Source organism: Arachis hypogaea, chromosome 5, assembly GCF_003086295.3.
Source record: "Arachis hypogaea cultivar Tifrunner chromosome 5, arahy.Tifrunner.gnm2.J5K5, whole genome shotgun sequence".
Taxonomy (NCBI): Eukaryota; Viridiplantae; Streptophyta; class Magnoliopsida; order Fabales; family Fabaceae; genus Arachis; species Arachis hypogaea.
The window spans coordinates 7,524,907-7,536,638 of NC_092040.1; positions in this window are offsets into that span (position 1 = coordinate 7,524,907).

Genomic DNA, 11,732 nt, shown 5'->3' on the forward strand with positions numbered 1-11,732 from the left:
GACAAAGTACCCTGTTCTGCAAGAAAGGCTAATAGTTTGGAATCACGGTATTCCATAGCATTATCACGTCGGAAAATCTTAATGACTTTGGAAAACTGAGTTTTAATCATAGTAGCAAAGTTGATATAGATCTGAGGTAACTCATGGCGATTAGTCATCAAATAAACCCAAGTAAAATGGGAATAATCATCAACGAAAACGACAAAGTATCAAGCTCCGCCCATAGAGGCAGTGGGAGCGGGGCCCCAAACATCAGAGTGAATGAGATCAAAAGGAGAGCAATCAAGAGATGAATTATTTTAAAAGATAAAGCAGGTTGTTTGGCAGTTTGACAAGAAATGCAATCAAAATATTCATTTGGAACCTGACCTAAAACACCCTGAGATACAAGAGGACGCAGTTTTCCTAAGGAGGTGTGGGCAAGACGCTGATGCCATAAGTGGAGGGTAGAGGGAGAAGAAGCAGCACATAGATTTGGTACAGGAGGAATATGAAGATTCTCGAGTTTAAACAACCTTCCAACCTTACGTCCAGTCCCAATGATTTGTCCCGTCCGAGGATCCTGTACACGACAACCAGAAACAGAAAAAGTGACTTCAAAACCCAGATCAACAAGTTGACCAACAGAAATAAGATTGAAGTTTAATTTGGGAATATAATAAGTATCAGGAAGATTAAGAGTGGACTGGGATATAGAACCCTTGTGTATTGCGTGCAAGAGGGAGCCATTTGCAGTATTGACAGAAGGTCCATTTGTAGTGGTAGACATGGACGAGAAAATATTACGCAATGGAGACATGTGATTAAAGCAACTTGAGTCAAAGTACCATTTAGAATTACCTGGAGATGTGGAAAAAGCAGCAGGGATATTACCAGAAATAGAGAAGACGCTGAAGAAGAGATGCAATATCAGAAAGAGAGATAGGAGACGAGTTAAGTGGACTAGGACGTGAGGGGCGAGTAGGACAGGCAGTAATTAAATGTCCCGAGAGCTTGCAGTAACGGCAGAACAACTGTGAACAATGGTAGCTGAGATGACCTTTCTGGTGGCATGTGCGACATTCAATAAAAGGACAGTCGGCGAAGAGGTGCCAGAACGGTTACAGTTTCGACAGAATTTACCCTTGCTGTCGGTGGCAGTAAAAACATCTGACTTTTCCATGATAGCAGTCAAAAAGATCAAAGAGAGGAGAGAAAACAGCAACTTCGGAGCAGAAAATGAGAAATCAGAGTGCAAAATCGAAAAGAGCTCACCAAAAAACCCTAGGGAGGGTCCCGCATGTCTGCCACGTCAGCGCCACGTCAGCAGGGACGTCAGTGACACGTCAGCAAAGCAGTGACACGTGGCAGTCCGTGAGAGGGCGAGGATGACAGGCTGGTGACCAGGTGGACGGCGGTCAACCAGAGGCCGGGTCGGGTTGAGGCGCGGGTTCACGGATCGCGATGGAGCCTGGCTGCGCGACACGTGGAGGCTCCAGGGATGTGCGATCGAGGCCAAGATCGGACGACTACTGAACCATCTGGGATGAGGAACAATGGAGGTAGTCAGGGAGGTTCCGGTGGCACGTGGTGGCGCGTCCGGTGGCTTCAGGCGACGATTCCGGCGGCGTTGGAATCCTGACAGAGAGACGAACACGATGACGGTGGAGGTGACGAACCAAAGCGTCGAAAACAGAACGAAAAATGAGAGCAAAGTAGCACTGTCGGAAGAGAAAAAAAAAGGAGGCTATGAACAAATGTTCATTGAAAAAAAATTTAGGCTCTTGATACCATGTTAGGAACAAGAGAGATATATGAGAAAAGTGTGTTGTGTATATTATTCAGCTTGATCAAATGTACAATATACAAGGAATATTTATAGGTGCTAGATGAATCAACGTAATAAAGACATAGAATCGTATAATTAATATACAGATATGCTATAAATATAAACGATACTAATACGATACTAATTGATCTAATTGATTCTAATGATTATCTAACAATATAAAATGAATACTATTTTATTTTAATTATCTTGTTTTATTTCATATGATTACATAATATATATATTGTCATCGTAAAAGAAAGATAAATCCACAGTAGAATTAATAACAATGCAGGACGACTAACATGCAAGAAAGGTAAAGAGTTGTAAAATATTGAGGACACATGCATCAATGCATGCATGTTCATGTTCATTGTTGTTCAATCCTGTTGAAAAAGGTCAAATGCGACGGTGCAGTCGGAGCTCTTGAATATTTTCTTTTGAAGTTTTGAAACTCTTTTATATTTGGTCACTAATTCCTGCCTTTTATTAGATGTCTTGATTGACTATACTCCAGCTTATAAAATTAAAAAAAAAGGAAAGAATGGAGAACAATAAAAAAAACTTGTAATATATAAATAATAATTTGACTAACATAAAATTTAGATTAATTTTTGAATATACGATATTTCTTTATTGATTATTACTATCTTATTTTTGTTGTCTCTCTTATAAAACTACGCTATCAACAGCTTCTTAGGATTCCTTCAATAACATAGTTAAACTTAAGTTATTTTATAATATTATGCTAATTAATTACTAATGAATGATTACCTAAAGATGGAGAAAAAAAAACAATAATATTAATGTTGCCATGATGCAACTGTTTATCTTCACATAAAAAATAACGAATTCAAACCATTCACCTACTACCCTTTGGAAATAAAATGGTCTCTACTACCGAAGGATTAGCTAGAGGAAACTTCAAATTGTCAAACAAAAAATTAAAAATTAAAATTAAAAAATTAAACTAATTACTAGTTTACTGCATCGTGTGATCCTTGCGGTTCAAATATATATATATATAATGGTCTCTGATCTACTGGCTAAGGATTAGCTAGAGGAAACTTCAACTTGTCAAAAAAATAAAATAAAAAAAAACTAATTATTAGTTTATTGCATTGTGTGATCCTTGTGGTTCATATATATATATATAAAACAAATATCCTGTTGAACTTTTTAGAAAGACGTCACGTAAATAATATATATATATATATATATATATATATATATATATATATATATATATATATATATATACGGTTTATAAAAATATTATTTGTACATTAAAATTAATTATTATATATTTTTATATAAATATTTATATAATTTAATTTATTTTTAATATATATTTTATATTTTAATATATATTTTAATTTATATATTTTATTCTATCTATTATTATTATTACTTGATATTTAATTAAATTTATATTTTTACTTGTAGTTATGTGAAAAAATAAAATTTTTTATAACTATTAAAATAATATTTTTTTATTTTATAAGGAGTATTTCATTCCCTACTTTTTTTGAAATAATTAATATTTGTTATTCTTAACTAATTTTCGTATAATATTTTTATTTAACTGCATAAAAAGAGTAATACCTTGGTTGAAGAAGTTGATGCAGCAGTGAGGTAGAAGAAAGTGGATTATTAGTGAAGAATGAAAGAAGAGTAGATTGAATCTTAGAGAATTGGAAGAATGATCAATTGTAATGTAAACATAATCTGTTATTGAATGTACAAATTTTAGTTATCACAATATGATTGGTATATATAGACATGATTCAGTAGGGTTGTTTATGGTCGGACCGGGTTTAAGTATATTTGAATGTAGTTTTAAAAAGTTATTGGATTTATTTTGATTCGATTCGAAAGTCGAAATAAATTGAATTAAATCGGATTAATTTGATGTAAACTTATTATAAAGCAATAAAATTTTATTTTTAAAAATTAACTTTAATAAATATTATTTCTTATTTATATTAAAATAAATTATTTTAAAACAAAAATAACACCATATATTATAAAAAGTATTAATTAAAGTATAAAAGTATAATATGATATTATTAATTTCACTTAAAAATATATATTTTTATATAAAAAACAATTTCGGACCGGATCGACTGGTTCGAAGAATATCCGATCTCGACCCAAAAATTACACTGGACAGAAATAATAAATTCGAACTCGATAAAATATGCCTCAAGTTCGTGTAAATTTCGATCAGGTCGGATCTTAAATATCTCTATGATTCAGCACTTAACTTAACTAACACACTAAATATAGAAAGAAAAAATTAGTTACTAATAAATTCTGTTATTGCAATAAAATCTTGATTTTATTTTAACTCTTTTCACCTTATCACTTAATAGGATGATAAGAGTGTTTTTTATGAAAACAATTATTTTTAACATTTTTATACCCTGGTTCTGCAACCTATAATTTATTTTGTTATTGTCGCAAAAAAACAACAAATCGATCCATGTCCATTTTTTTACCATACCATGTAGTTAACTTCCGTTAATATTTTATATTAGAGCTCACAAAGAGAACGTGTCATCTCACGTTAAATAAAGATAAAAATTGGAGTATACAAATTTTTTTTTTATAAAAAAATTATTTTGTCCTTCGAAAAAATGATACAATATTAAAAATTTTATGATCAAAATATTTAAGATTTGATCCTTATTATTCATAAAAGAAAACAAGAAGTTTATGTACAATTACGTTTTAAGAAAAAAAAAAAGTAAGTTTTTCTTTTAATAAATGGTTTCATAACAAGTTATATCCTTAGTACATGTTAACTATATGTCCGTTTAATAGAGTTGTTAGGAATCTTGATCTGTTTCTTGATTTAATAAAAGTCTTCTAACTAAATTAAGTTATTAGCTATATATTAGATATAAATAGCTAAATCCCTCTATATATTCATCAAGTCAATAACAATAAGAGAAAATATGAGGAGCCAATTAAATATTTATACAATGGATATAATGAAAGTTTATGGAATATTAGAGATATAATCATTAGTGTTATCTTTTTCTATTAGCTGAAGTTTTTGAGATGAGTGGTATCATGACATAGTATTAGAGCACTAGATCTGAAAAGTCAAAAATTTAACCCTTGGTGAACCCTGGCACCATCTTGAAACATTTACAATCTGTGGTTAAGAACTTTAGGATCATCTTTACAAAGAAAAGATCCCATAATAATATACAACTTTAGAAGATGCAGCTTCAAAACAAAAAGTAAAGCCTATAAAAATTGGAGAGTAGAAGATTACAATGTGACCTTATGGTTATTTGCATCCATGGATGCTTTCTTCAAATTCAAGTTCATGGGTGTCAACTTGCTCATGATATCTGGAGCAGAGTATACACCTATTTCGTTTCACAAACTAAAGCAAGGATTCGACGGCTTCAACTTTAGCTCAAATCGATAAAGAAATTAGGTTTCACTTATGAATACCTTATTCAAATAAAAAAATTGGTAGATCTTTTAGCAACTGATATTAAATACTAGACAAATGATACAGTAAAATATAGAAATTAAAAATAAAAAATTTGTATAAAATATAGAAATAATTGAATAACTTTCTTTAAAAATTACAACTTCTCTCTGTTACAAGGAGATTACAATAACACTCTCTCTTGACAAAAGGAGAACACATTTCTCTCTATATATATAGAAGAAAACTACTCAAAGAAATATTATGTTATTCTATCTGAATAACTTGATTGAAATAAATTAAAGAAAAACTTAATTTATAGGTGAGTCTCTTCAATATGAACTATCCATCAATTAGAGGTATATAATTCTTCTCTTTTTCAACCATTAAAATTCTAAAATTATAAACTATGATTGTTTATTACCTTTCATTTTATTTAGTTATTATTTATTTATTTATTTATTTATTTTCTAAAATTAGCTTTATTAATTTTCACGATCTCCCACTTAAAGCTAATTTTGATAAATTTTCAAAATTCATGTTGCTCATGTATTCCATAGGCCGTATGAGGATCTACACCATTTAAACTTTTCTGTGTTGATTGGTTTTGTCATGGCATCTGCTAGGTTGTCTTTAGTATGAATCTTCTGCATATCAATACTTCCTTCTTCTACTACTTTCCAAACAAAGTGATATTGTACTCCAATGTGTTTTGTTCTTGAATGAAAGGCAGGATTTCTTGCAATGTGCAAGGCACTCTGACTGTCACAATACACAGAAATCTTTTGTTGTTTGTGCTCGAGTTCTTCCATCAACCTTTGGATCCAAATAGCTTCCTTGCATGCTTGTGTAGCTGCCATATATTCATCTTATATAGTAGATAAAGCTACAACAGTCTGTAATTTAGATAGCCAGCTCACAGCTCCTCCTGCAAGTGTAAACACATAGCCTGTAGTAGATTTTCGTTTATCAAGATCACCTGCAAAGTCTGAGTCGACATATCCATTGACAATGAATTCCGATCCTCCAAAACATAATGCAATATTCGAGGTCCCTTTGATGTATCTCAAGATCCTCTTAACAACATTCCAATACTCTTTACCCAGATCTGCCATAAATCGACTTACCACTGCAACTGCTTGAGCAATATCTGGCCTTGTACAGATCATGGCATATATAAGGCTTCCTACTGCTGATGCATACGGCACTCGAGACATTTTCATCCTCTCTGCTTCACTACTAGGGCACATACTTGAGGATAATTTAAAATTCATAGGAAGTGGGGTTGAAATTGGCTTACATTCTTGCATGTTGAAGCGTTGCAAGATCTTCTTCAAATATTTCTTTTGCGATAGCCAAATCTTCCTATCCTTTTTGTCTCGGTGAATTTGCATCCCTAAAATCTTGTTTGCTGGTCCCAAGTCTTTCATATCAAACTCCCTAGCTAACTGTGCCTTCAATTCTTGGATTTGATCTTTGTTTGGACCTACCACCAACATGTCATCCACATACAACAGCAGAATGATGAAATCATTATCACCAGACCTCTTGTAATAGGTACAATGATCTGAACTAAGACTGTTGTATCCAAGGCTAATAATGAAAGAATCAAATCTCTTGTACCAACACCTTGGCGCCTACTTTAGACCGTACAGAGATTTAATTAACTTGCAAACCAAGTTTTCTTTTTCTTGTTCTTCAAAACCTTCTGGTTGGAGCATACATATCTCTTCTTCAAGTTCTCCATGAAGAAAAGCAGTCTTTACATCTAATTACTCTAGATGTAAATCAAATACAGCACACATAGCAAAAACTACTCTAATAGTAGTTAGTCTCACCACTGGAGAAAATATTTCATTGAAGTCAACACCTTCTTTCTGAGCATATCCCTTGACAACCAATCTTGCACGATATCGTTCCACCTGATTATTACTATCTCGTTTGATCTTGTAAACCCATTTGTTACCAATGGCTTTTCGACCTGTTGGAAGTTCAACAAGTTTCCAGGTATGGTTCCTATGTAATGCCTCAATTTCTTCTTGCATTGCTATCATCCACATAGAAGCGTCTGGATTGCGCATAGCCTTCATAAAAGTTGTTAGCTCTCCATCTTCTATCAAAAGACAATATGCATCATGGTTTGTCAAAACATAATTTGAGTGCCATGATGGTATTCTTCTTTGTCAAGTGGATCGACGAACTTCTATGTCATTGGCCTCTGCTTCTTATTCTTCGTGCTGTGGTTCTGCTTCAGAAAAATCACCTTTGTATTTTTCATCTATTTGAACAGTGGTTATCTATTTAACAGTGCCGTCATTTTCTTTTTCTTTTTGCATTTCATCTTCTGTGAATATCACATCTCTACTGACAACTACCTTGCAGGCAGTGGGATCCCACAGGCGATACCCCTTAACTCCGTCAGCATAACCCAAGAATATACATTTTCTAGACTTTGGGTCTAGCTTTATTCTTTCCTGGGAATTGTACATCACGTACACAGGACAACCAAATATATGTAAATAAGAATAATTAGGTGGCTTACCTTGCCACATCTCTATCGGTGTCTTTAACCCAGTTGCAGTTGATGGTGACCGATTTATCACATAACAGGCGATTTTAACAGCTTTTGCCCAAAAAGACTTGGCTAAACCTGCAGTTTGCAACATAGCTCGTGCTCTTTCTGGGAGAGTCCTATTCATTCGCTCTGCTACACCATTTTGCTGAGGTGTATATGCAACTGTGAATTGTCGTTGAATACCTGCTTGCTTGCAAAATGTTAGAAAATCACCATCGACATATTCTCCTCCATTATCTGTTCTTAAACACTTGATCTTCTTTCCAGATTCAAGTTCTAACTTTGCTTTGAACTCTTTGAACATCGCAAATATGTCTGACTTCTTCTTGATTGGGTACACCCATAGCCTCCTAGAGTAATCATCAATAAACGATACAAGATATTTTGCTCCTCCTAGGGACATCTCTGGTGACTCCCACATATTAGAATGAATCAACTCCAATATGTGCTTGCTCCGAACAGTTGATCTACCAAACGTCAATCTATGTTGTTTGCTTATAACACAGTGCTTACAAAACGGTAAGTTTACCGATTTGGGCCCGGGAATGAGATTACGTTCTACAAGAATCTTCAAGCCTCGTTCTGACATGTGGCCTAGTTTGTAATACCATATCATCGTCATTTTTTTTGGCTTGTTGAAACAACTGATGCCTCTGCCTCTTGCAAAGTATCTCCCACAAGCATGTATAGATTTACTGCAATCTTTTCTGCTTTTATTACCACAAGAGCTCCTTTAACAACTTTCAAGATCCCACCTTCAATATGGGTCTTACAACCAAGTTCATCCAATTGCCCAATCGACAACAAATTCTTCTTCAAGCCTTTCATGTGTCTTACCCCTTGAAGTGAACGAATAGAACCATCAAACATTTTTATTTTGACAGTACCCATTCCAACAATTTCTAACGCATGATCGTTTTCCATAAACACTGATCCTTCCAAGACAGGTTTATATGTACAAAACCAATCGCAATGAGGAGTCATGTGCCATATTGCTCCTGAATCAACAATCCAAACATCAGTGAACTATTTACTGCCTTTAGAACCAATTGTTGCTTCGCCACAAAGGATTTCTCCATCATCAGAGGTGCTCGCAACACATCCTTGAGAACTTGTTCCTTATGGAACCTTCTCTATACTCTTCTTATTCCAACAATCTTTTTTGAAGTTTCCTCTCTTACCACAATTGTAGCATTTGACCTGCTTCTTACTTTGTGTCCTTGGTCTACTTTGACTCCCATTGGAATCACGCTCCATTGATCTTCCTCTTGTCATCAACAAAGCCTCTGCTTGTTTTGAGCTCTCTAATCTATCTTCCTTATTCTTGCGCCTAGATTCTTCTTCAAGAACTGAAGCAGCCATGTCATCAAAAGAAAGATAATCAGTCAAAAAATTATTAGTTAAGTTAATGATAAGCTGATCATATGAATTTGGTAGACTTTGAAGTAAGAGCTCTGCACGTTCATTTTCTGCTATGGTATATTCCAACGATGAGAGTTGGGAAAATAGCGTATTTAGATTGTTGATTTGATCTGTTACCGATGTGGCCTCACTCATTCGAAGAGTATAAAGTCTTCTCTTCAAGAATATCTTGTTGTGTAGTGACTTGACTTCATATAATTTGGTGAGAGCATCCCAAATTTTTTTTGCTGTCTTTTTCTCTGCTACACTTGATAAAACCGAGTCAGTTAGTGCCAAGTGTAGGTTTGCAACAGCATTGTTGTCCATCTCCTTTTATTTTTTATCTGTAATTTCGGTGGGTCTACCTTCAATTGCTGTCATGCACTTGTCTTTTCTCATAATGGCTTTTATCTTCAATTTCCATATGGAAAAATTACTCCCACTGAATTTCAGAATTTCATACTTTGCTGCCATTTTTTTTAGACAGTAACTCGCAACAGAAAAAAATATTAATCAGCAACCTTTGGCTCTGATACCACTGTTAGGTACTAGACAAATGACATAGCAAAATATAGAGATAAAAATTAGAAATTTGTATAAAATATGGAAACAATTGAATAACTTTCTTTGAAAATTACAACTTCTCTCTATCATAAGGAGATTACAATAACACTCTCTCTTGACAAAAGGAGAACACACTTCTCTCTCTATATATAGGAGAAAACTACTCAAAGAAATATTATGTTATTCTATATGAATAACTTGATTGAAATGAATTAAAAAAAACTCAATTTATAGGTGAGTCTCTTCAATATGAACCATCCATCAATTAGAGGTATATAATTCTTATCTTTTTCAACCATTAAAATTCTAAGGTTATAAACTAGGATTGTTTATTACCTTTCATTTTATTTAGTTATTATTTATTTTCTAAAATTAGCTTTACTAATTTTCACAATTGTAGGAGTACTTATTACTGAATCAGAGCATACAAATATTATTTTTGATAGACTGAATGAAGATTACCACTCTCTTATTACTTTTGTAACTACAAAAGAACCCCCTACTCGAACCCAAGTTTTAAAACACTTTTGATGGCCTAAGAAGACATTATTAAAAAGTTCAAGAAACCTGATATATCTATGATTCAGATAAATCTCCCTCAAACATCTTTTTCCAACTCAAAAAATTTTGATTCTGCGAATATGAATGGTAATGGGAGAGGTGCTCCCACTTTTCTTAAAAGAGGATCCTTTGATAGAAAAGGACGTAGTGGTAGAAATCCTAGGGGCAGTCGAACTTCTTAGCCTAATATGGCTAGACCACAATGCCAGATTCTAGAAAATTGGAGAATGTGGCCAATTACTGCTAGACCACAATGCCTAATATGGCTAGACCAATGCTAGCACGAGGTGGATATGTCCAAATATCAAGCGTGACTTGGAGGCTTATTTTAGAGATAACGAGGAGTTCAAGCGTCATCGACTGATGAACGTCATTAACAGGACTTTGTCCAGGTCGTCCAAGTATACGGGTGGGTCGGCGACCTTCATGAAGACGAAGACCAAACTGGTAAGAATTTTGATATTGTTTACTGTTTTAGTAGTTACTTGAATTAGTTTTTTACTTTCTTTTTTTATTATCAATTTAACTAATTAGTTAGTAAAGTAAATGTTAGTTTAGTGTCATTGTTTTAGTGGATTTAAGTGGTTAGGATAGGTTAGATTAGACTCTAAGATTATTGGAAAATATTGGATGGAACCCTTCAAGAGTGACTAAATCCGAATTTTAGGAGAGACTCTGCTGATATTTTCATAACATTTTCAATGAAATCAAAAAAAATTAAACTTATGTTTTCGAAAGTACAATTAAGATTTTGGTTCATGCTTATATTTGTCTGTCATTCATTAATTTGTTCTTTTATTTTATTGGTTGATTGATATATTAATTTGTAATTAAAGTCGCTAGAGCGTGAGGCGACACTGGCGGAGACCTTCAAGTATACCCATACTTTGAAGGCAAACAAGGAGAAATTTTTTGATAAGTGATTTGCGGCCCATTATGTGAGTTTAAATTAATCCTAGGTTTCAACTTTATTTGGTTTAAAGTCAATTATTTAACAATTATCCTAATCACTACTAACATATGTGACGTAGAAGGAGTACATGCAGAAGCTAGAGGCCGCGACCCAGGAATCTCAGCCACCTAGTGGGGCCGATGAAGCTGGCTTCGAGACCTCCGTAGTGGATCTTGTAGGATTTGGCGCAAGACCGCCTCTGAACTCCACAAGAATCACTATTTTGGATTGGGGTTGTTCTGCGCTAGTGGCTTCCACTCCGCGTTGGTGGCTTCCTCTGCGTCTGCCTCTACCACCAAGCCTGCTGATCCCCAGGAAGTTGTCGACCTGAGGGAGGAGGTACAGAAGCTAACACAAGAGCTTCACCAGCAGGCGGAGCAGTCTGAGCGAAAGTATCAATAGATTCTTGCACACGTTGCCA